At 38.1% G+C, this 27108-nt stretch overlaps 1 long non-coding RNA gene across 1 annotated transcript in view; it reads right to left on the bottom strand.

Moving 5' to 3' along the window:
* Window positions 1-5101: 5101 nt before the first annotated feature.
* LOC140518095 (uncharacterized) overlaps window positions 5102-27108 on the bottom strand; it is a 28646-nt gene continuing 6639 nt past the window's right edge. The window contains exons 2-5 of the long non-coding RNA XR_011971830.1: window positions 26345-26421; window positions 14741-14848; window positions 6049-6112; window positions 5102-5643 (exon numbers count right to left, since the gene is read on the bottom strand). This is a non-coding gene — a long non-coding RNA (uncharacterized lncRNA). The remainder of the gene's footprint in view (window positions 5644-6048; window positions 6113-14740; window positions 14849-26344; window positions 26422-27108) is intronic.

Raw genomic sequence — 27108 nt, forward strand, 5'->3', positions numbered from 1 at the left:
GGCAGGAAGGAAGGTTCACCCCCTTCCTCCCTCCCCATAGCCATATTAAAATAAACTTTGTCTAATGGCTCATTACCCTGATAATAGATGGTGTAGTGGGTTGGTTTTGTTTTGCTTTTCAAGTCAGACCTAGTTAGAAGTTGCTGGAAAAATAAACATTAATGGATGGCTTATACAGTAAAGTATAAAGAAGATTCATCCTTAGTGATTATAGACACGAGTTTAAAAAATAAATTGTTGTGTCTGGATTCTCCTAATGACATGCTTTCTCCATTTTTTTAAGGGCTTGTGAAACCTAATTCCTGCCACTAAGCAAGTCCTGGTCTATGAAGCAGGGAAGATTTCTGCTGCTTTGCTTGCACCTGCCCTTGTGAGGCAGAAGGTTTTGTAGGCTGTACCCTCCGGGGGCTGAAATTTAGCCTCATCCATGGCACGGGAAGGTCATCTAAAGTCACTGGTCCCAAGACGCTGGACTTCAATCTCCAACCAAAAACAAAACATCAAAACATCTCTGTTCATCCAGATGTGCCTACAAGTGTGCTGACATTTACAGATCGAATGCAGTATAAAACCTCCACAGAAACTGAATAGAGCTCATCTTATCAAGTCCATTGTTTCATGCATTCTGACAGTTTCTATCCAATCTGCTCAGTTTGCCTCTCTAAGAACACTGAGAGAGAAGCACTTCGTAGACTTTTATCCATGTTTACTACCTGATACTTGAGTCAAAAAATATAGTTCACAAAAAGCCAAATTGTTCTGGGATCTCTGCCTTACTTAGTAGGAAATGGCCCTTGCTTTTGGAATGAAAACGAACAAACAAGCAGATTTTTATGTAGAACATAGGTAAATTTTGGCAATGTTATTTTTCCCTTAAAGATTGGTAGCTTATAGAAGCATACAGAAATAGTGAATAAGAGTAATTACCCAGCTCATGAACACACACACACACACACACACACACACACACACACACACACACCTCAGTTACCAAAAGTGTGGCATAATGGCTAGAGCACCAGAAGGGTAGTCAGGAAGACTTGGCTCATTTACTATGTGACTCCAGGCAAGTCATTTAACCTCTCAGATCCTCAATTTTCTCATCTAAAAAACAAGAATAACGGTAGCACTTAACTTATAGGGTTGATGTGAAGATCAAATGAGATGAGGTTTGCAAAGTGCTTTGTACATCTTAAAGTGCAGGATATAAGTCAGCCATTATCATGCCAAAGGTTTTTGGAAGCCTCAATGTCTGGCAGCTATTCTCCACTTGATTTGTATTGTTCAACTGTTATTTGGAAATCTTGTTTAACTCTACCTTTATAACCCCTAACTTCACTATATATATATATATATATATATATATATATATATATATATATATATATATATATATGTATATCCACATACAAACAAATATACATACATACATATACTTGTGTGTGTGTGTGTGTGTGTGTGTGTATAATAGCTCTGGGTTTGGATTTCTTATTTCCTAGGTCAGGAAAAGAACTGGAGATGCTATCTGATTCAGCTTTCTCATTTGACAGATGGTGGAAACTGAGGCCCAGGGAGATTGCTTGCCCAAGGTAACACTTTTGAATTACCAAAGTCTCTTGATTTTGTGGATATAGGGTAAGAAGGCAAGACCTACCTTATTCTGAACTAATACCATTGTCATAAGGAGGCGGGTAGGTCTACTCCCTTGGTTTTCTTTTTAAAAACTGGAAGGCACCAGGAATCCTACATATGCCTAAAATATAAATGTGAGGGAGACAAGAAATCTTCCCAAGAAGCAAAAAAGAATCTCCTTTTACTATTTTTCTAGCCTTTTGTCATTTTATTTTGTTAAATATTGAACTTAATAAAAGAAAACATTTCTGTACACGTAGTGGAACCTCATTCCAAAAAAAAAAAAAAATGATTCTTTGTGAAACTAAAAATCTCCATTTTATACCACTTGCTGGGCTATCCCAATCTGAGCATCACCGTATCCTACCAGGACAGTCACTGCCAGCTCCCTAGGGCTTCCAAGGCCCTCCCTCTGGGGGCTTCTCGGGGGAGCCCTCCAACCTTGCTGCTTCCAAATTATAGAGCCTCACAAACTATTGAGATTTTCTCTCTGGCCCCCTTCTCACTGAGGCAGCTAGCTGGGCAGTGAGAGTGTGGAGCGCTAGGCTTAGAGTCAGGGAGACTTGAGTTCAAATCCCACCTCAGACACTTGCTACCTGTGTGACCCTGGGTGAATCACTTAGCCTCTGTTAATCCAGTTTTCTCAACAGTAAAGCGGAGACAACAACAGCACCTGCTTCCCAGGACACTTGTTTAAAATGATGCAGGAGAGATGCTTTTGTCTTATTCTGGGGTAGAAGATGTCAATCATTTGTTGTTGGATTTCTTGTTCGTTATTCAGTCTGATGCGAACTTTAAGGTTCTGTTGCAGTAGGTGTCGGGCCTGCTCAAGTGGCAATGTTGGCAGAAAGCTAAATTGTTTTGTTTTGTTTTGTTATACTCAATCCATCTCTCTCCACAAAGGCAGAGAATTTGGAGTGTTTTCCCCAAATAAACTGATTTTTAAAGAAAATAATTTTATTGCTATCTTATATGTCTATATGCATTTGCATATACATAATACACATGCACATATGCATGTGTGCATATATATACACATATATAACACATTTATACATTATTCTCCATTCCCGTGAAGTCTCCTGTGACAAAGTAAATGAGACCTCATCTGAGAATTCATGTACCATTTCCCATCTGTAGCATTCCCCATACCACCTCTGTATTTTTTTATAAAGCAGCAGTCATAAAAATGATTTAGTATTGGTTTAAAAATACAAAAATAGATCAATGAAACAGACTCCACAAGGGAAAATCAGAAATAATGGAACTCAATAACCTAGTATTCAGTAAACCAAAAAACATATTACTTAGGAAAGAATTTCTTATTTAATTAAAAAAACAGCTAGGTAAACTAAAAAGCAGTTTGACAGAAGTTAAAATTAGATCATCACCTTACACCATATTTCACAATATGATCTTAATATTAAAATCCTGCCATAAAAAAATTAGAAGAGAAGCAGACTATATATACCTATGGGCTATGGGAAGGGACAAAGATAATGAATTGCAAAAAATAAAAATAGATATTAATGCACCTAAATAAGAAGGGAAGAAGTGAATTGGAGAAAAAAATTCTATAAACTTTCTCAGATTTGGTATCCAATATACATATAGACAATTAACAAATAGACGTATATATGTATATATATATATACATATATAAAATCAAAAGTCATTCCCCAATAGATTAGTAGTCAAAGGATATGAACAAATGGTTTTCAAAAGAAGAATTGAAAGCTATTAACAACTATAACTCAGGATTCAAACTTGGAATTTTCATAAGACTCTTCAAAGGTGGAGAGAATGATTACTGGATGCTCCATAACTGCAGGAGAGACAGAGTTGGTAAGAGCTTGGAAGAAGAAAGTCTGTTCTTGGGAAAACTGGATAACAGTGTGGCAGAAACTGGGTATAGACCAATGCCTGACACCATATACAAGAATAAAGTCCAAGTGGATACATGATCTAGGTATAAAGATTGATACTACAAACAAATTAGGGGAGCAAGGGATAGTGTATTTGTCAGATTTATGGAGAATGGAGAAATTTATGACCCAACAAGAGATACAGAACATTATGAAGTGCAAAATGGATAACTTTGATTACATTAAATTGAAAAGTTTTTGTACAAATAAACCCAATGCAACCAAGATTAGGAGGGAAGCAGAAAACTGGGAAAGAATTTTTGCAGCCAGTGCCTGTGAAAAAATATATAGACAACTCTAAAATACATGGATAACTGAGTCAAATGTATAAGAATACAAGTCATTCCCCAACTGATAAATGGTCAAAGGATATGAACAGGGAATTTTCAGAGGAAGAAATTAAAGTTATCTATAAGCATATGAAAAAATGCTCTGTATCACTTTTGATTAGAGAGATGCAAATCAAAACAACTCTGAGGCACCACGTCACACATATCAGATTGGCTAACATGACAAAACAGGAAGATGATAAATGTTGGAAAAGATATGGGAGAGTTGGAACGCTAATTCATTGTTGGTGGAGCTGTGAGCTTATCTAACCATTCTGGATAGTAATTTGGAACTATGCCCAAAGGGCTACAAAAGTGTGCACAGCCTTTGACCCAGCAATATTGCTTCTAGGACTGTATCCCCAAGAGATCATAAAAATGGGAAAGGGTCCCATATGTACAAAAATATTTATAGTAGCTCTCTTTGTGGTGGCCAAAAACTGGAAATCAAGGGGATATCCATTAATTGGGGAATGGCTGAACAAGTTGTGGTATATGAATGTAATGAAATACTAATTGTGCTATGAGAAATGATGAACAGGAAGACTTCAGAGAAGCCTGGAAAGACTTATATGAACTGATGCTGAGTGAAAGGAGCAGAACCAGGAGAACTTTGTACACAGCAACAACCATAGTGTGCAAGGAATTTTTCTGGTAGACTTAGTACTTCATTGAAATGCATGGACTTAAAAAAATTTCCAATGGACTCTTGAGGCAAAATGCCTTCCAAATCCAGAGAAAGAACTATGAAATTGGATTGCAGATAGAAACAGACCATTTTTTTTTTTGCACTTTGTTTTGTTTTGTTTTATGGTTTTTCTCATTCATTTTAATTCTTCTATGCAACTTGTATTTTATAGGAAAAAGAAAAGAAAGCCTGTTCTAGTCACAATTGGGCAAACCCATGTGAACCCACATAACCTACATAGGCAATACACACCTTAAAAACTATACGAAAGCATGCTCCAAATCACTAATAATAATAATATGAAAAATACAAATCAAGACAACCTTAAGGTTTCACCTTCTACTCAGCAAACTGGCAAACATGACAAAAAGTAGTCAATGATGGGGCAATTGTGTGAAGATAAGCGCAGCAGTATATTGTTGGTGGATCTATAAACCAATACCACCATTTAGAAAGCAATTTGGAATTATGCAAAAAAACTAACTAAAATGGCCACACCCTTTGACCCACAGATTCCACTACTAGGCTTACACTCAAAAGATGTCTTTAATAAGAAGAAAGTCCCCATACACAACACAAAACGAAAGTTTTATAGCAAAACTTTTTGTGGTAGCAAAGAATTGGGAACAAAATATATGCTTACTGATTAGGAAATAGCCAAAAAATATGTTACATGAATATAACAGAATATTACTATGTGATAAGATGATAACTGTGATAAATACAGTAAAACCTGAAAAGATTTACATGATCTGATGCAGAAGTAAGCAGAGATAAGAAAACACATACACAATGGACACAATATACACAATTTTTGATAGAAAGTAAATGAAAAGAACACTCCCCAAAGAATCCAAAATAGATGTTGCAAAACTACAGAGAACAAATATAGCTCCAGAGAAGAAATCTGAGAAGTACTCCGACACCATGCCTTTGCAAAGGTTGGTGGTAGAAGGGTGTGATACATTGCACACATTTTCACACTTTTTCAATCAGTTTTGTGAATTCTTTGTCTTCCCCCACTTTTTCTTTGCTGTCTTTAAAAACTTTTGATTTAATTGCTTGCTGTCTGGAGAGGGAAAGGGAAAAGGAAGGAGGAAAATAATTTGGAACTCATTTTTTTTAATTGAATGCTAATTGTTTTTTACATGTAATTGGAAAAAATAAAATATTGAAGGAGAAAAGACAAGCATCTAAAAATAAAAAAATGCGTTTTATGAGATGGTTCTCTGGAATCAAGGAGAGATAGTGGGAGACATTCTGTTGATATAAAAAGCCAAACTTATCAAGAAAGCTTATGTTAAGAAATTTAAAAAAGTCTTCGCCAAAAAGTGTGAACTTCTACTAGGCTAAGGGGATTGCTGATGAATAGCAGGGAATTGGGTAACAATTATATTGGGAGGCAGCATGATATGATAGACAGAATGTTTTGGAGTAAAGGGGCCCAGGTTAAAATCAAAACTCAGTTACTTACTAGTTATGTGATCATAGATAAGTCATTGGCAGGTACCAATCTTTCAGAGCCTTAGTTTTCTCATCTGTAAAATGGAAATATGAATACTTTTATTATGTGCCCCACAAGGATAATATAAAGAAAGTATTTTGCAAAGCCTTAAAGAGTTATAGAAATATAAGTAATCATTATGGGCAAAGAAGACACTTCACCATGTGAACAGAAAAGGAGAGCATGAAGTCACATTCAGAGCTTAAGATATCTATTTTCAAGTCTCTGATAGAAGGGAGAAAAGAAGCATTTGTGCAGTATACACAAGCCTACTACATGCGAAGCATAGTACTAAGCACTTTTACAAATATTATCATATTTGATCTTCACATCTTAAGAGTTAGGAGCTATTATTATCCCCATTTTACAGTTGAGAAAACTGAGGCAGATAGATTTTTTCAAGCTAATTTATTTATTTTTAGTCTTCAATATTCATTTCCATAAGTTTTAAATTGTTTCCCCCTCTTTCCTCTCCCCCCCTCCCCAAGATGGTATGCAATGATATAGGCTCTAAATATACATTCCTATTAAACATGAGAGGCAGAAAGATTTTAAGTGATTTATCTAAGGTAACACAACTAGTTTGAACTCTTTCTGACTCCAGGACAGAGCTTTATCTACCATTTCCCCTAGCTCTCTTAGTTATGGGAAATTCTGACCTAATGATGGGCCAGTAATAGTTATACAACTCCATTTCACAATTTTCAAACCCCAATCCACTACTTGTATATTTTCCTGGGTGACTCTGGGACACTCACTTATACTCTCTGGAACTCAAGTTTCCTCATCTGTGAAATGAATGGGTCGAACTAGATGACCTGTAAGCTCCTTTCAGCTCTAAATCAATGAATGACTCTAATGCTACCCCCTTTTTATAAGTCAGGAAACCAAGGCCTAGGGAGAGTAAATGATCTGACCATGGTCATCTAGCTGGTTAGTGGAAAAAATCCTGGACTATCTCTCAAATCTACCGAGTTCAATGTTCTTTGCTTTATATCACACCATACTGAATGGATCCTCCATTGTAATTTTAATTAAAAACAGAATTTCAAGACTAACTGCTTCTCAGTGCAATCTTTCCAAAAATCTAACATTCGCCAAATCTAGCTAGATTATACGTTTGCATCTCTTGATAGTAAGCCTCTGGAATAGATCTATTTCACATCATTTTGGGCATTTTACACAGTGAAAAAGCCAGATCCTACCACTTTTCCTCAAATAACCCAAACCTGAATCACAGAGAGGTATTTAAAGTCAGTCCTTGGAAATACACACTTCTCTCTCACTGAACAGATTGCTGGATTGATGGAGTCCCAGGGAATCAATCCCCTGTGGCCAGAGGCAAACAATGACTCATATTGTTAGACAAGGCCCTTTTCCAAGGCGGATGACATTAAGAACACAGAAAGCAAAGGCTCCTGTTTCTTTGGCAAAACATGTATTCATGAAAGAGTGACAATTTTAGCAGCCATTTTTATACTCTGAGGCACTATATGATTGGTGAAGCTTCTAGAAGTCAGTTGTGTAATTACTTGTCTAAATCTCTAACATCAAAATAAAGACATGTTTGGGAGAGGCAGTGTGAATTAGGAGAAAGAGATAGAGATTTGGAGTCAGCAGTTGTTTTGTTGTGACCTCATCTGGGGTTTTCCTGGTACTGGAGTGATTTACCATTTCCTTCTCCATCTCTTTTCACAGATGAGGAAATGAAGGCAAACAGAGTTAGGTCACTGGCAGAGGGTCACACAGCAGATGAATTTTCCTCACTCCAAGATTAACACTATCCACTGAGCCACCTAGCAGTCTGAGTTCAAATCTTTGGCCTACTTATTACTACCTCTGTGGATTTGGGGAAGTTCTATTCCTCTTGGTAGGCTTTCTCATTGGCTAATTGAAAATGGTCTTACAATCCTACATGTTAAATATTAAGAAGAACCATTATACAAGAAAAGAAAATGACATTACATTAGAGGAACATTATGTATCAAACAGAATACAGGACTTGAAGTCTAGGAGACTTAGGTTTGAATCTTACATCCTTACTAACTAGATAACCTTGGGCAAAGTGCTTTACCTCTCAGACTCAGTTTTCTTATTTGTAAAATAAAGATAATAATAGCAACTACCCTACAGTGTTATTGTGAGGATGAAATAAGATCATGTACAGAAAGCGTTTCGCAAACTTTAAAGTGGTTATATAAAGTGAGCTTGGGTTCAAATTCTGCCTCTTTCCTTTGCTTTCTGTGTGGTTTTGGGCAAATCACTTACCCATCAGTTTCCCTATCTGTAAAGTGAGAGGGTTAGATGGCCCCTGAAGTTCCTTCTTGCTGTCAATCTGTGAGCCAATGAACTCAAATTTTTCAGGAAAGAAGCACATGAAGAAAAGGGCTTCTAAATATGCAAAATAATCTCATATTTACTTAGTAAAATAAAGTTTACAAAGTGCTTGAACTTCGCAAAATTCTATGAGGCTGACAGCGTAAAGTGTTATCTACACTTTATAGACAGGCTCAGAGAGTCGCTTTTTTCACGTCTATGTAAAACTCAGGAGTCACTGTGGAGAGTAAAGTTGGACTCCCTGACAATTCATTCTTCACTCTAGGTTCCCACGAGTGAAAGCAGAAAAATGGAAATCCTCCCAGACCATGCTAATCTCCTCCCACTAGGCTAGCTGGAGGCAAGACTTTCCCTTCCTTGATCTGACTACTACCTCTTCCCCACTTTCTGCCCCCCCACCCCAATTCTCCCTCAGGTGAAAAAAGGAGATGATTTTCCCTAAGGGACAAGGGGCTACACTCTCCTCCCCAAGATCCATTCTTGAGGTGAGGGACTTACTGAGTCACACGTATATTGTAGTAATAAACTCAATATCCTAGAAGTGAAAAAGAAACCACAGATTCAAGTTAAAGTTATGCCTATGGGAAATTTATAGAATTGTTAATAAAATCAAATAACAGATTATCTTGCCCTGTATGGTACCTAATCACCAAGATGGAAAGTAACTTCCTAGCTAGTTGAATTCTATGACACCCAACAGGTAGAGATTTCCAATTTGTACTCTGAATGTGATCAGAATACACATAAAATATACAATTCTGGGTTGATCTCTGGTGTTTGATGTGAAAAGGAAAATAATCAGAGTTTAAAACATGACAAAGAAGGAAATTATAAACGGATACCTGATAACAAATGTGTGAAGAAGGATGGAAGCTGGAACTAGAAAAACCTTACTAATCTTTCTCAGACACTGACAGAAGGATGGATCAGTTAATTTACCTTCCCTGCAGAGTTATTTGCCCAAGATTGGAAGTTTAGGCCACAAAGAGCAAGCTTCTATGATGAGAGACCATTTCTATATCTTCCTAATCACTACTGCTTCTCTCAGGATGCCAGAGGAGAGAAAGTAAAACTGATCCTACTACCACTCTCCATTCTAACTAATCCGCCCCTGAGTGACTCAGGAGTCAATTCCTTCTTTCTAGTACTTCACAAACCAGATCTGGTTCATCTAACTCCCCTCTAAAGCATCACTAACAAGCTGTCATTCAGCCTGTGAATGAATATCTCCTGTGTGATTTTGGCCTAGGAGGTCTCTTTCCAGCTCTAGACCCATGATACCATGATGTGTCACCAGAATGACAAAGGAGTCCAAGAAAAAAGGAAAGTTAAGAATTATTAATGTAGAGTAAGAGGATTTGGGTTCAAATCAGCTTCTTCTGCCTATTACCCGGGTTACTTCGGGTAAATCATTTGACCTCTAGGCATTTCATTTCCCTCATCTATAAAATGAGTGGATGAGATGAGATGGTTCCCTAAGTCCACTTCAACTGGAAATTTATGACCATGTAAATAATGAATTTTTAATAAGATATAATTTTTACATGGAGATGAAACTACTGATTCACTCTCAGTAGAATCTGAGTTCGGAAGGTAAATTCCTTGAGAATAGGGATTGTTTCATTCTTTGCATTTTTTTATGTCCAGAACCTACATAGTAATAGGCACATAACTGATACTTAATAAATACTTCTTTTTCATCTTGCTATTGTTTTTGTAAGAGTGGGGATAGGGATGTACCAAACCATTCATAATCCATCATCCTCTCCTTTGGGGGTCAATGTTATAAATTTTCACTTCTTTCATCCTTAATACACTGACAGAATTAGCTTTCTGAGAAGGAAGTTTCTAAATGTGAGTACAGCATCTTTGACTCTTTAGAACATCAGTGTGATTCTTTATCAAGAATAAAATCTTCAGGATGGAAAAATCTGACAAAAAGGTAAACAAAAACTGTGTAGCCTTAAGAAATCCCCTTTCTCTCTCTCTGAGTTTTAATTTCTTCATTTATAAAACAAGGGAGTTTTATAAAATGATCTCCAAGGTCCCTTTGGTTTTCACGTGCCATTTTATGAAACATTTATTGTTATAACTTATAAAAGTGAATGTCTCAGACACAGGACATAAAAATTTACGAAACAATATGGTCATATATCTTACATAGCATTGCCGATTCTAAAAATTTCTTGGGCTTTGTAGTTTCTACTTACAACTTGTTTTGTGAATAAAACAGGTTGGAAAAAAGGCTAAGTCAATTCTAGGTTATCACCTTATTAAATGCAAACAATGTGTAATAACAAAAAATTAATTGCATTAATACTCTCTAATGACTGTCAATCTACAATAGCTTTGATTTCACTGCCTATAAAATACAGCATTTTCCCACTGCTGTAAGTACATGAAACATGATAGTATAATGACAGTTTCTAGGTACTCTAATGATCCATTAAGATGGATTTGTATCTTGGGTAGAGATTATATGGACAGAAGCAGGTGAGACCCAAATGTCCAGAGCTCTCCCACTAGTGATGTGCTGGGACACTAAAAATCACTAGCAACACACAAGGATGGTGTGGGTCTGACTGTATAACCTAAGCTATATTGTGCCCTGAAGACAAGTGCACAAATTTTTAGTATGCCCTGAGAAAGGAGAGAGCTGGTCTGAACAACAAAATTTATCATCAGACTTGGAAATAAGCAAATGAAAAGTATCTAAGTTTTATTGGAGTTCTTGTTGATTTCCTAGCTCCCTCCCAGCCAGACTTGTGGGAACATCTCCTTACCCCAGACTCATCATGGGGCTTCATTACTCTGCAATACCAAAGAGCTCAGCTAGTTGAATGGTGTAATGAGAAACAAGGGTAACATGCCTTCTTTGCTCATTTATTTTCTGTGTGAACTTGGAACCTTTCTTCCTCTCTTCTGGCACTTAGTTACCTTGTCTGAAAAGTTAAGTTAAGACTAGATGGTCTCTAAGATCCCTTATGCTCAAAGCCTATGATTCTGTAGTCCTAAAGGTAAATATCCAAATTTATAAGAATCTACCAAAATACAATATATTTACCTTGTACCTGATCTTTCTTTTCAGACACACATTATTGGTGCTAACGACTTATTGTTGGCTCTCACAAAATTTGTAGGGTCATTATAAAGCATATAACTAATTTACAGGAGTGTTTCTGCCTCACCCATTTCATCAAGTACAACGGAAGAGCCTGGTCTCTATAGTGAGGGGAACAATGTTCAAATTCCACCTCTGATGCTTTTACTACCCTGGGCAAATCATTTGACCTTGGTTTCCCTGACTTTCAAATGAAGAGGAAAGTTGAATCGTAGATTTTGACATCCCCTCCAGCTCTAAATATATGATTCTGTAATCTACATGGATCCCTCCAAAATTAACCAACTAATAGGTCCCAGTCAATATTAAGCAACAGACTCTCCCAGGGCTCCTAGCCCTCTGAGGGCAGAGACCATGCCTCACCCACTGCCCTCAGCACAGAACCAGTGGAACTGGGCTCTATGGAGTGCCCCAGCATAGCCTTTCCATCAGCCCTCACATCTTAGGCATGCAAGTCCTCTAAGGTCTCATGGCACTGTGCTTACCCCCATCTTATATACTCATCATGTATATTTGTAGTGTACATTTTGTTATCCATGTTTCTACCATAGCCATCCACCAGCCTGTAAGCTCCAAGAGAACAGAGACCATGTCTTAACTAAAACTTATTCCTCCCCTAGCTCTGAGCATGGTACTCTGCATGTTATGGGCACTTTAAAAAAAGTTTGTTGCATGTGGTCATCACCAAAATAAGAAGCATCCGAATGCAATGAATCGATAAAAGTATTAGCCTTGGACTGAGGATGTCTAAATTCAAATCCTACTTCATACACTTAACTAGTTGAGTGAGTCTCAGTATGAGCCTTAGTTTTTTCAACCCTAAAATGGAAATAATAATAGTACTTGACTTACAAGTTTGTTTTATATGTATGAAAATAACTTTGAAAACCACACAGTGCTATATAAATGTGAACTGTTATTGTTGTTGTTAACAAGAGTATACAGTAAGAAACAGACAAGTATAAGTCCCAAATTCTCTAAGGAAAGAAGGAAGGAAGGAAGGAAGGAAGGAAGGAAGGAAGGAAGGAAGGAAGGAAGGAAGGAAGGAAGGAAGGAAGGAAGGAAGGAAAGGAAAGGAGAGAGGGAGAGAGGGAGGGAGGAAGGGAGGAAAAGTCATTACGTATTAGGCACTGTGGCAACTGCTTTGTAACTATTGTCTCTTTTAACCCTTGCAACAATCCTGGGAAGTCGGTGCTGCATTATCCCCATTTTACAGTTGAGGAAAACGAAGTAAACAGAGTTTAAATAGCTTGTCAAGGGTCACACTGCTAGTAAATGTTTGAGGTCAGATTTGAATGTCTTCCTGACTCCAGACCTAGCACTCTATCCACTGCACCATAGCTGAGACAGAGGCTTCATCCCAGCAAAAGTAGCTTTTCCGTTAAGTAATAAAATTTAATGTTATTGATGGCCATGGGAGTGTGGGGAAGGGGTAGAGGTGAAGAGGGGTAGGTGGGGTTGGGCAAGATTATTTCAACCAACAATGTTTTCTCTTGCCTGTTGAGACATAATTCAAATAGGATGACTAGGACTGTTTGAAAGTGTGTGAATTGGAAAATTTGTCCCTATCAATCCAGAATACCCAGGGAGCCACCATTGGAGCTAGGATGAGAACCCACTGTCCTAAGCTCAAACTCTTTGTACAAAAAAATATCCTTGCATCATCCCTACCAGAAGCTTCAATGAATACAAATTCATATTAGTCCCTCAAAACCCCATCATTCTGTCCTTTCCAGTTATGCTCCTAAGGCAAACAACTTATCTTCTACACCTTTGACCAACCAGCCAGCAGCAGCAGAGAACACTCTCAAACTTAGCATCCATGAAAGGTCCCCCTTTGAACTCAAAAATACTCTATTTTCACATGTTGGACTCAAACAGCCATGAAGAGGTTAAGAAAGAAACAAATGATATTCACCTCCTTCCTCTCCCCACCTCCTCTCCCAAAAATGTATCAGAGTGTTAAAGAATACATTGGGGCAGATGGAGGCTGATTCAGGGATAAATTCAGGGTTGCCAGATTTTCTTCACCACAAGAACCTGACACTCCTAAAAACTCAGTGTGGGCGACTGAGCTTCCATCCAAAAAAGCAGGGATGTTTTTTAAAAGAGCCTCACCGCCACCCCAACCTCCTCCCCAGCCTGTGGCCACAGGAAAGGGGACAGCGAATTGGGCGTAGCTGCATTGTGCTCTTGTCTTGCAATGAGGTTTCCTACTACCACTCAATTGAGTTAATTTGTAAAAAAAAAAAAAAAAAAATACCTTTCAAAAGGACTTGGCAAGCTGATGAGCCCAGCAGTTCTCTACACAGCTCTGCCCCAGCTCCCCAAAGCAAAGCTGTGTGGCCATGACAGATGTGAGGGCTTTTAACGAGGATCTGAGTCACTCAGCAAAAAAAAAAAAAAAAAAAATCATGATCTACTCTTTTGATGTCTGAATTGTAAACTTATAGTAGAATGGTTTGCTTTAACCTTTCCTATTTCATATTTATTATCACTTATCATACTTTTTCTTACACCATAGTTATCCCTAAATTTTGTTACTTGGAGTCAGGGCCACCGGACTTGGAGTTAGGGGCATCCAAATTCAAATCAGCTTTAACACTTAGTAATTATATGATAATGAGAAAGTCATTTAACACTAAAAGCCTCAGTTTGCTCATCTGTAAAATGGAAATACATTCACTTCATGAGTTCAAATCCAGCTTCAGACACTTACTAGCTGTGTGACCGTGGACAAGTCGCTTAACCTTATTTGCCTCACTTTCCTCATTTGTAAAATGAACTGGAGAAGGAAATGGCAAATCACTCCAGTATTTTTGCTAAGAAAACTCCAAATGGGGTTACAAAGAGGTAGATACAACTGAAGCAACCAAACAACACATCTCAGAGAAGCAATGTAGCATAGTAGATAAAAAGCCAGCCCCAGGCTCAGGAAGACTTAGGGTCTGAATCTGATTGCTATGGTACTGGCTGTGTGACCCTAGGCAAATGATTTAACCACTCTGTGTTCTAAGCAATTCTCTAAGACTGAAAGTTATAGAATAATTTCATTCATTAGAGGAAGTTTCCTCACAGGTAGTTCCTTCTGAGTATTGATGAAATTGCAGATCTGAACCAAAGGCAAACAAACAAACAAAACCAACTATCTACCTTGCTAAGTTGTTAAAGGAAAGTATTTTAGTGACTATTATTGCTACTTACCTTGGTATTTCTAACCACCCCTCAGGACCCACCAGGGGATTTAATGCAGTTAAAGGAAAAGACCACAAGAGACCTCTCCTAGGATAACAGGAAGGAGGCAAAATCCACCTGTGAAAAGGATTTTGAACAATTTGAACAATTCTTGATGCAATATATATATTTTTCAAATTGTACCTGAAGTTGTACAGTTACTAATAAGCCGTGGTCTCTGCTCTTGGAATGGTATGAGAGGTCACTGACAAGTTGGAGAGAGATATGTCCAGAGGAAAAAGGACCCCTCTTCAGGATCATGGGCTCTGGCCCCCTGCTTGCATTGTTCCTAGTTTGCCAGTGACTAAGTGGCTGGGGGGTGGAGGTGGAGAGGAGCCAGGAAATTCATGGGAAAGCTATGTGCCAATAAAGGGGTACACCAGGGAGCAGCTGCCCTTCCTGGTTCAGTTGCCATTCTTACCTCTGTGCAATATGGCACTGAAAGACTTTTATGTGTATCTTAGTTGGCTTTAGGAATGGCTACTGGCCAGATGTATACTGGTAAATGTTTAACACCCACCTCTCTAGAAAATTACAGGACATTCTTTTACGTTTAATCTGCATTATTAATATTTTCTCCATCATTTTCTTAAATCTAAACAATCAATAAAATAATAAATCAAGACCTGATTGGTGGCATTTGCTGGTTTCTGAGGTATGAGTGCTCACACTGAACATTTTGAGCCTGTTGGACCTGGATCAAGCATAGCTCTGATGAGAAGCTCTTGATTCTTTCCTAGTACAAATCCAGATTCTCGAAACATTCTTAAAGACCTCTAGAAAAACTGATTTCACCACCTCTTATGTCAGTCCATTGTAGGGCTTAATCACCTTGACTCTCTGCAGGACCCATCTCAAATCATTCTAGTGCAGAGGATATTCAAGGATGTAAGAGACAAGAAAGAATCACTTGAATCACTACCAGTATGCCTCTTTAAGGAATCCCTTGAGAAGGCTAATTCTTTGATAAATGATGAATTGTTGATCTTGTCCCTTTAACCATACATTGAGGATTATTGACTCATTCACAGTCAGGTCATATACCTAATCCACCCCTCTTCAATTTCATCTTAAAAGAGAATGAACAAGAGCTGAAAAATCAGAGAAGAGTGCCTACACATAGAGTCCAGGACATGGATATGGATCCCTAGAGGGAAAACCTGTACACCCATGAGATCCTATCAGGGAACCACCTAAACCCAGAGATGTCAGCAGACAGAGGCAGCTACCAAACATAGAAAATTTCTTGGGCCAAACCCAGGAACTGCAGGAATATGAGTCAATAATGGTAGAGTAACAATGGTGCAGTAACAGGAATTCCTGGATTATCAGAAGAGCTTTTGGACAAGATGGTGCTCTAAATGCCCAGAAGAAGGGGGAAAAAAATAAGACCATAGAAGGTTACTTTCTTGGTCAACAGATATCTCCTCCCTTCCTTTCAGATGAGGAAGAACAATGCTTACCATCAGGGAAAGACACAGAAATCAAGGCTTCGGTATCCCAAACATTCAAAATAAATATTCCATGGGCTCAGGCCATGGAAGAGCTCAAAAAGGATTTTGAAAATCAAGTAAGAGAGGTGGAAGAAAAACTGGGAAGAGAAATGAAAGAGATGCAAGAAAAGCATGAAAAGCAGGTCAACACATTGCTAAAGGAGACCAAAAAAATGCTGAAGAAAATAACACCTTGAAAAATAGGCAAGATGGTGCTCTAGAATCAGCTAAAGTCTTTCTACATCAAATGAGATCCAGGCCAATGAATAGCAAGGGGCAGAACCATGATATGGAGGAACAAACGTTGGCGTTGTCCTTCAATGGTCAGTCGATTATTTAGTCTGGGCACATCTGAAAGTAAGAGATGGACTTTCCAGTAATTCCAAGTGCTTTGGGTAGCCCTTCACCCTAGGCTTGTAACTTTAAGTCTTGAGAACTGCATAGGTTGCTAGGGAAGTTGGAGCTGACCTTGCTGAAAAGGAAAAGAAAGTTGCCTTGATTGTTAATGAGTTCAGGTGTGTATTTTTATTGGGTAAAACAAAAAAAAAGAACATGTCCTATATCCAACTTTTGCTAGCTTGAGTGTTTGCATAAGATCTGAGGACTCTTTTTGTAAAGACCTATATATGAGTCAAATTCTAAGGTTCTCAGGAGAAACACTGAGTGGGAATACAAGTTAAAGAGAGAGAATTGGTGAGATTGAACTTGCTCTGGGTAAACTCAAAGCTTTGGGTCTAAGAACCACTTGCTTTCCTCTTATTCTGTTATGATTAGGGAATCATCACTGCTAATCTCTCTAAGAATACAATTTATATATGCCATTTAACAAGAGCTTAGTAAATGCTTATTGACTGCCTAGCCATCTTCATGTAAGACTGGGTGTCATGGATAGACCAAACTCTGAATTTTCCAAAAGATAAAATGTGCTGGAATGTGGGGCAGGGAGAAGGGTGGAGATAACATAAAGTCTTTGGGATATATACATTTTATTTGTTTCAAATTTCCCCATAGGTCTTATCTGTTAATTCTCCTACTGAATTTTAAATAAAATGTTTAAAATATATTATTAGTAGTAATAGTAATGGATAAAAAATACTTGAGTTTACACAGAGGTCATCAGCTAGCAAGTGCCTAAACTGAGGTTTGACTAGTTCTTATAGACTCCAAATCAAGTACTCTGAGCTTTCCATCAGGTTACCTCTTGATAAAGTACTTATCTGACCTGATCCTCAAAACACTCTTGTGGGACAGGAAGTACAAATATTATTTCTTTCCCTTGTGCAGATGAGGAAACTGAGAAAGGCAGCTTTATAGCATTATCACTATTGCAAAGCTTATACCTGTGTATGTAGCTCAGTGGTTTGTACATAGAAGACACTTAGTACATGACTGGAATGAACTCACCTTCTGAGCCCTAAAGAAAAAATTTTAAATTGGAAATAATTGACCCTGGAGAACAGAAGTCGATTTTCCTTCATTTTTATTCACTTCATTAGGAACAAAGATATAGAGTGGAAAGGAATCTTAAAGGCAATCTCTGAACTACCTCCAAGTCCTAAATTGTTTTCTTCCTTTTTTTTTTAAATGAGCAGGCCTCAACCTCAGTCAGTCTTGAAGCCTGCAGAGAAACCTCTGACTTTAACAGTCTTCCAGATTTTCCTGCTAGTGTAAACACTGTGGAAGAGTAAAAACCAACCAGTTGGTCTGTAAGTCATGAATGAGGCCAGACATAGAGTACCGTAGTAGAAGCTGCAGTGGATACTTGGCTCCTCCAAATCTCTCCGGGGATGGGCCACCACCTTGGAATGACCCATTCAGTGGCCTTCTGCTTCCCAACCTCCCTCCATTTGCAATTCTGAGGCCTGCCTCCTGTCTCTTCTGCATGACAAGAGGATGGTACTAATTCTGGAGAGCATGCTACCGCTGAGACTTGCTAGGGATATCTGCTCAGTGGGCTGAGGATAAATGATTTGTCTCCTGTGAAATTCCAGACAAAAAGGGTTTTAATGATTAATCAGTGAAGGGATAGTAAATATTTATTCTAAAACTCCCTCCTTGGAAAGGCAGTCTTTTTTTTCTTGTTAAAACTGAAAGAGTATAGAGGCAGGGATGGGGAACCTGCAGTTTTGAGACCACATGTGGCCCTCTAGGTCCTCAAGTGCAGCCTTTTGAGTAAATCCTTTAATAAAATCCTTTAGCAAAAGAATTTATTTTGTAAAACTTGGACTCAGTTAAAAGGCTGCACCCGAGGAACTAGAAGGCCACACATGGTTTTGAGGCTGCAGGTTCCACAGCCCTGGTTTAGACCAACACCACATAGTACAGAGTGTGCTAAACAATGGTTATCTCATAGCTCCCATCCATAGCTGATGCTAATAAAGAGATTATGAAAAGAAATAATAAGTTAAAATTGCCTTAATTCTTAAGAGATTTTTCACAATATTTTGGAAGGTTAGTGGGGGTTTTGTTTTTTAGTGTAAGGTCCCTTGTTGTGAAACAATTCTCAGTGGTTCGGGTTTTAGCTTCCTGACTACTGTTGAGTGTTATAAAATATTTCTTTTCCTTAGTTTTCCTGTGGTTTCAGGGTCCCTGTGAGCCCCTCTTTGTTCAAGGCATTATGGGAACAATCTCTATCTTCACTTTTCCAGCTCCAACACTTGCTGCCTATATGATTCTGAACAAATCCCTTAATCTCTCTGAGTCTCAATTTTCTTGTCTGTAAAATGGGAATCACTGGCACTGTCTCACAGTGTTTTTGTGAGGAAAATGCCTTGGAAGCCTTAAAGTTCTGTAAAATTGAGTTACTTACTGTTATTATTATAATTATATCCATCCCATTCACTGTTTGTCTTTGTAATTCTGTCAACAACTAAATTAAGCTTCACAAACAGTTTTATTTCTGAAACAAGACTTTTGACAGGCTCACCCAGTCCCTTCAAGCTCCTCCAAGGTACATTCTTCCCATTCCATATTCTTCACTCTGAGAAGCAACAACTTTGCCCAGAAAGAAAACATTTTAAATGACCTAATGCTCCACCCTGGCCCCCACAGCCCATAAGAATTTGTTTCACAAATAATGGATTAAGTTCCACCAGTAGATGTTAATTGGATGTATCTGTGCAACAAGCTGGGATTGGACTTTGGGTTTTTCTCCCCCTCTAGGGCAGCTGTCACTAATCTGCTTCTATTAGGAAGGTCCAACTTTGCCTATTAATGGGCAAATCACTTAACCTCTCAGCCTCAGTTTCTTTATCTGAAAAATGAGGTTGGAACTAAATGACCTCCAAAGTAATTTGCAGCTCTAAATAGACATAACTGTCCTACCAGAAAGCTAAGAACTGACCAGTTGCAGCTACCTTAAGCCACCATGATGTCCCAGGATTGTACTTTTCTGTTTTACTAAAGTTACTCCAGATGATATCAACTAAACAAATCAGTAATCTAAATTGTCTCCTGTGGAAATTCCAGAGAAGAATAATAGGTGAAATTTATTTTTGAGTTTCAAAATTTTCAACGCATTTCATGTACATCACCTCCTTCAAGACTCATAGCAATCCTGTAAGGTCAATGCTAAAAGTATTGTCATCCCCATTTGTAGACTGGAAGATGCTGTGTCTTGTCAAAGGTCTCATACCTAGTCAGTGTTTGACGTGAAATTTGAAGTTAGGTTCCATTGATTTCCATTCTGCCAAGCTGACTAAATCCAGAGTCAAATTTATTTCTCTTTCAGTGCATATTACTACAACTTACTTGTTAGTAAGAGCAACATATGCTAAAAATAAGAAACAACTTGACTCTGGCTCATACAATGAAAAATACAGTCTTGATGTGGCCTTTTTTTATTTCACAGTTCCTATGGGAGTTAGGTCAGGAAAAATCATGTTTTGAATCCCCATATAGGTCTCAGGGGGACAGATGATCAACTCATCAAGAGGATACACCAGCTTTGGCTCTAATAGTTTTCAATGTTCCTCACCATATACTTATTGTTGTTTTTTTCTTTCCAGTGCTAAAATATTCCATGTAGCACATTTCAGATGAAGTTGCTGCTTCTGATGCTGTATTTGAAAGGAGCCTTGAAGATGCTGTGCTCTGCTTTTTAAGTAGCAATATAAAAAAACTATTATGTCCTCACCGTCTTAGGGGAATATGATAATAATCATTGATACTTCTGGAGAGATTTAAGGTTTGCAAGATACTTTATGTACATGGTCTCGTTAGAGCCTCACCACTGTCCTATGAGATAGGAAATCCAAGGTGATTGTTCCTTTTTACGGATGAGAAAACAAAGGCTAAGTAACTTGTTTAGCATCCCATAGCTCACAAATGCCAGCAGTGGGGTTTGATCTTTTGTAACTTAAGATCTAACACTCTAACCACTCTGTTAGACTGCTGCAGTGATATTTTCTTGAAATTATTTCCATTGGTGGTCCACTATTCCCTTTAGTGGATAAGCAAGTATCTGGAAGATAATTATATATCTGGAACTAGGGACATGTATCTGGAAGGCAGCTCACAAAGCTGGCTAGCCCACCCAAGATCCCTCTCCAAGAGACTATATTCATGACATTCATCACCATGAACAAACACACACCACAGTACCCAGCAGAGCGGAGCTCATTACAGATGGAGTCATGTACAGCATGGGTCAGATCACATCTCTGAAATACAATTCCATAAAGTAAAAACCTGAGATAATACGGTCCAATAGTGACATGGTGTCAGTGCTGTCCCCTGACACCTGGATGACAAAGAGGTTCCACTGAACTGTGCGAGGGCTAGATTATTAGTGAGGTCTTGTTACCTTTGAAATGAAGTTGCCTTCACTCCTGGAGAAAAAAACTCTTCAAAAGAACCAAGAGAAAGAGATATCCAGACGTAAGAAATGGACATGCTTCTTATGGAAAAATAAAATTAACAGCAAATTCCAGTTTACTATGTTCAATTTTAAATTTTATTTGAATGACGCATGAATACAATCAAACACTTAGAAAATAAAGTATAGTGAAAACTGCCAGGACAGGGATAGCAGATAACTTTAGATCTCCTTTGCAGGCTGAAATTCTACAGGTGAGGAAGACTGAAAGAAGTAAAGCAGTTTACAATGCTGAAGATATTCACAATCACACATTGATTAGGTTCAATAACTGGGGCAAACCTACACACTCTGTTGTCCTAAGGTTAGCATGCGTGCCTTCTCGACTCTGAATCCCTATGATTCTGAGTGTATGGCTGCCTAGGCAAAAGCTCCCTTCTTCTGATACCACTCCCTCATCTCCATCTACATAATCTCTATCTTTCCTATACCCACTCCACTCTTCTCTCTCTTTCCGTTGTTCCTTCTGGAACTCTCATTCTGCTGGTAACAAACTGTCTTTCTTATGAGACCTTTTTCTCATATGATTTTTCAATCTCCTAGAAATCAAAGAAATCATCTCTCAGAAGATACAGCAACCTGACCACTCTCTCTAGTACTGAATATTCCTTTTCTCATACAAATTGGACCAAAAGGAGAAATAGGTATAGTCCTTGTTCTGCAATGCCAATTTTGAACCCTATTCCTTTTGCCATGACTTAGTAACTCTTCCTTCCAGTTTTGCTCCATGCAGATTCAGAACCCTGTCTAGATCCTAGAAGTCATTATTCATCTCTAGGCCATTGACCCTTCTTCCTCAAAAAAAAAAAAAAAACACTATTTCTCTCAGAATTTTCCTTTTCAACCCAGTTCCTGCTAAACTTGGAGACTTTGATACATACATACATACATACATATATACATACATATATATGCATATATATGTATGTGTGTGTGTACATATATGTTGACATACACTCAAACGCATGAACCTCTATCAACCTCCACAAATCCCATGATCTGCACCTTCATGCCAACTCAATAATACATTAGTCAAAAAAAAATTCCACTTTCTAGCCAAGATGACAGTGATAGCAAGTTACTATAATTCTCATATATTCACCTCCAAAAAAAAAAAAAAACCAACCCCCAAATAGTGCCCCAAAACAAATCCTGGAACTGCAGAACCAGCAAAAAAAGATGAGATGAACAATCTTTTAGCCCAAGAACTTGGAAGATCACCAGGAAAGATCTGTCTCACTCGGGTAAAAGGGGAAAGCAATCTAGGACAGGAAACATCCCAGCAAGCCAGCAGCAATCCCCACCTCAGCAAACCAGAGGGAGTTGCTGAGCCTCATTGTGGTGGAGCATGTAAATGCCAACATCAGGACCCCCCATATGCCTCAGTATAGCTGGGGGGGATAGGCAAACTCCAACTCTAAGAACCTCTATGTGCTTCAGCATAGCCCCAGGCAAACTGGTAGACACAAACCTTAATGGTACCTAAGCAAAAAGGGAGCCACCAGTACAGTATCCCTTCTTCCCCCCCCCCCCCCCCCCCCCCCCCCCCCCCGCCATGCTTCAGCATAGCCCCAGGTAAACAGTCAACCTCCAGTAGCCAGACTAGAGTGTAGCCCTGGAGAAACACAGAACACCCCTGGCCTCAGTACACATGAGATACCATCACTAGGACCCCAGTTTGGTACCAGGTAAGCTGTCAGACCTCTACAGTTTCCACCAGCACCAGCCACCCCAAACCCAGTCACAAGGATCCCCTCTGGGCCTCAGGGCAACATCAATGCAGTACCAGGTAAACAACTGGGGCCTGCAGCCCCTGGCAAAAGAAGCCTGAGACAGTGCCCCTTCCACCCTGGGAGCAGAGCGTCAATTTAAAAGAAAGGAAAAAGGCCAAAAAAGATAAGCAAAAAACAACAACAACAAAAATCTGACCTTAGAAAGTTATTATGGTGACAGGAAAGATCAAGACACACACTTAAAAAGGACAACCATATCAAAACATCTATAGATAAAACCTGAAAGAAAAACAGGAAGTGGTCTCAAGTCCAGAAACAACATAAAGGAGCTTAAAAATTACATAAGAAAGGTAGAAGAAAAATTGGAAAAAGAAATGACAGTTTTGCAAAAGAATTAAGAAAAAAGAGTCAACAACTTGGAAAAAAGAAAACAACTGTTTAAAAAGTAGAACTGGCCAAATGGAAAAGGAGATATAAAAATCCACTGAAGAAAGCAATTCCTTAAAAATAAAACTGACCAAATGGAAAAGGAAGTACAAAAGATCACTGAGGAAAACAATTCCTTAAAAGTTAGAACTGGGCAATCAGAAGTTGTCTCTATGAGACATCAAGAATCAATCAAACATATTCAAAAAAATAAAAATATAGAAGAAAACTTTAAATAGCTCACTGGAAAAACAACTGACCTGGAAAACAGATCCAGGAGAGACAATGTCAGAGTCACTGGACTACCTCATAGTCATATTCAAAAGTTACAGCATCTTTCAAGAAATTATCAAGGAAAACTACCCTGATATCTTGGAACCAGAGGACAAAATAGGCATTGAAAGAATCCACCTCAGGAAAGATCACCTTAGGAAAGAGATCCCAAAATAAAAGTTCCAAGGAACATTATAGCCAAATTTCAGAACTATCAGTTCAAGGAAAAAATACTGCAAATGTCCAGAAAGAAATAATTCAAGGGAGCCACAAGCAGGGTTACACAAGACTTAGCAACTGCATCATTAAAGGATCAGAGGTCATGGAACACAATCCTTTGGAAAGCAAAGGAGCTAGGACTACAACCAAGAATCACCTACCCAGTGAAATTAAGCATAACACTTCAAGGGGAAAAATGGTCATTCAATAATATAAAAGTATTTCAAGCTTTCATAAGGAAAGGACCAGAATTGAACCAAAATATTTTATCTCCAATATCAAGACCCAAGAGAAGGTAAAAAAGGAAGAGAAAACAGGGAATTCAATGGAGCTAAACTATTTACATCCCTACATAGGAAGATTCTTAAAAATTGCACCACCAATAGTATAGCCAGAAGGAATATACATGGACGGAAGGTAGAGACATAAGATAAATTTGAGGGAATGATATAAAAAATAATTAAGGAATGAGAAAGAGGAGTACACCAGAGATGCAGAAGGAAGAAAGGTAGAATTCGATAAATTATTTCATATCAAGAGGCATGGAAAAACTTATTACAGTGAAGGGCAAGATGGGAGCATGAGTGATAGGCATAGCTTGAAGCTCTCATCCATATTGGCTCAATTCAGCAATCAGTTGAATATAGAAATCTGTCTTACTGAACAGGAAAGTAAGAGGGGAGGGAATTAAGTAAAGGTGAGGGGAACAGACAGAAGAGGGGAGGCAGTAGACTGAAGCAACACATTATTGAGGATGAAAAGGATAAAGAGAGAAGATAAATAGGAGGAAAAATAGGATGGAGGGAAATACACAGTTAGTAATCATAACTATGAATGTAAATGGGATGAACTCTCCCATAAAACAGAAAGAGATACAATTCACTATTTGACAAAAACCACTGGGAAAACTGGAAAACAATAGGGCACTAACTAGGTATAGACCAACATCTCACAACATATACCAATAGAAGGTCAAAATGGATACATGATTTAGACATAAAGGGTGACACCACAAGCAAATAGAAGAGCAAGGAATGGTCTACCTGTCACCTCTATGGAGAAGGGAAGAGTCTGTGACCAAATGAGATATAGAGTATTTCAAAATAGATAATAGATAATTTTGATTAAATTAAAAAGGTTTTGCACAAACAAAACCAATGCAACCAAGATTAGCTGGGAAGCAATCTTTACAATAAGTATCTCTGATAAAAGCCTCATTTCTCAAATACAGAGAGAACTAAGTCAAAATTATAAGCATACAGGCCATTCCCCAGTTGATAAATGATCATATGAACAGGCAGTTTTCAGATGAAGAAATCAAAGCTATCTATAGGCATATGAAGAATTGTTTTAAATCACTTTTGATTAGAGAAATGCAAATAAATCCACCTCTGAGGTACCACCTCACATGTATCAGACTGGCTAATATGAAAAAGAAAAATGATAAATGTTGGAAATGATGTGGGAAAATCAGGACACCGTTTGTAGAGTTGTGAACTGATCCAACCATTTTGGAGATCAATTTGGAACTATGCTCAAAGAGCAAGCAAACTGTACTGATTGAGCAACGCCATTATTAGGTCTATTTCCCAAAGAAATCATTTTTAAAAAGGGGAAAGGAGCTACATGTGTAAGAATACTTATAGCAGCCCTTTTCACAGTAGCAAAATACTGGAAAATGAGGGGTGCCCATCAATTGGGGAATGGCTGAACAAGCTGTGGTATGTGAATGTAATAGAAGAATGTTGTGCAATAAAAAATGATGAACAGGCAGATTTCAGAAAAACCTGGAAAGACTTGTACAAATTGATGCAAAGTGAAATGAGCAGAACCAGGAAAACATTGTACATAGTATCAGCAACATTGTGGGATGATCATCTATGAATGACTCAGCTCTTCTCAGCAATAAAATGATTCAAGACAAGTACAAAAGACTCACGAAGGAAAATGCTATCCTGATAAAGAACTTATGGACTCAGTGCAAATCAAAGCATATTTTTTTCACTTACTTTATTCTTTTTTGTGTTTTTTTCCTTTTGATCTGTTTCTTCTTTCATAACTGCGGCTAATATGAAAAGCTAGCACATGTATAACCTGTATCAAATTGCCTACCATTTTGGGAAGGGAGGAAAGGGGGGGAAGGAGAGAGAAAAATTTGGAACTCAAAATCTTGTAAAAATGAATGCTAAAGATTCTTTTGACATGTAATTGGGGAAAATAAAATACCATTAAAAACCAAAAATTAAAATAAAATTATATTTCTAAAAAAATAATAACACATTAGTCATACCCTTTGTTAGAGTCAGGCCTGACTCAGCCTGGCACCTTGTTAGTTTAGGTTCAATGATGAGGTGAAATGGCATACTCATATATCATTCAACAGTGAAGAAAAGGAGGTTTACTTAGCTATGTAATAGAAATGATATTCCATAACAGCAAGAAAAACAATAAAAAAACCCAATCCTCCAGCACTTAGATTGGGGAGTCTCAGCTTATTTTCATAAGGATACCAGTCTGGTCATCAGGGCAAGGTGTGGTGATTCAGGCCACTTACCAAATCTGAAGGTCCCGAATTCCTTGTAGATGGATCTTTTATGCCCTCAGGTGACTAGGAGTCCACTGTCATAAAGGCTAGGGGTTCACATGATAGTGTATCAGAAGAGATTCAACTGAAACCTTGGTTACATCAAAGGTGATTCAGTTTAAGCCCCAGGACAGCTTTATTGACTTTTAGGGGAAAACTGGAATAATTTATGTAGGAGAAAAGGATGGGGGAATTTTTAATCTCATCATCACCCACAACCCTTCCACATACATGATAGAAAATATGATCTTGAGTTCTTCCATCTTTCCCCATGCCCCACCCCTCTCAATGGATTCTTTATCCTCAATACAAATGCTAGTCATCACCCCACTTTCCTCTTCATCTACATTTTTCCAGTGGATCTGGCCCTCACTTCAAAGCTTGATATTAAAATTTTAAGCAATTCAACTTTATGTTGTCCTCTACCCTTGAATTCCCTGGTCCTTTGTCCTATCATCACTAATTCTTTTCCAAACTTCAACCCTGGATTAGCTTTATCATCTGCCTCCTCTTCTCCTACTTATGTGAAGCCTGAATGCCTTTAGAGAAAATCATATAAACCTGTTGAATCCATGACAAATTTATGCTATCTGATCTCAATTTAACCCTCACTACTAGCAATCCTTTTATTCTTTTCTGAATAATTCCCTATCATACAGAGAGTCTTTTCTTCTCTCCTACATCTATGTTACCTCCTTACTTTTTAAATATTGGCTGACTCTTACCTCTCTCCC

The sequence above is a fragment of the Notamacropus eugenii genome, chromosome 1 (genome assembly GCF_028372415.1).
Source record: "Notamacropus eugenii isolate mMacEug1 chromosome 1, mMacEug1.pri_v2, whole genome shotgun sequence".
Lineage (NCBI taxonomy): Eukaryota > Metazoa > Chordata > Mammalia > Diprotodontia > Macropodidae > Notamacropus > Notamacropus eugenii.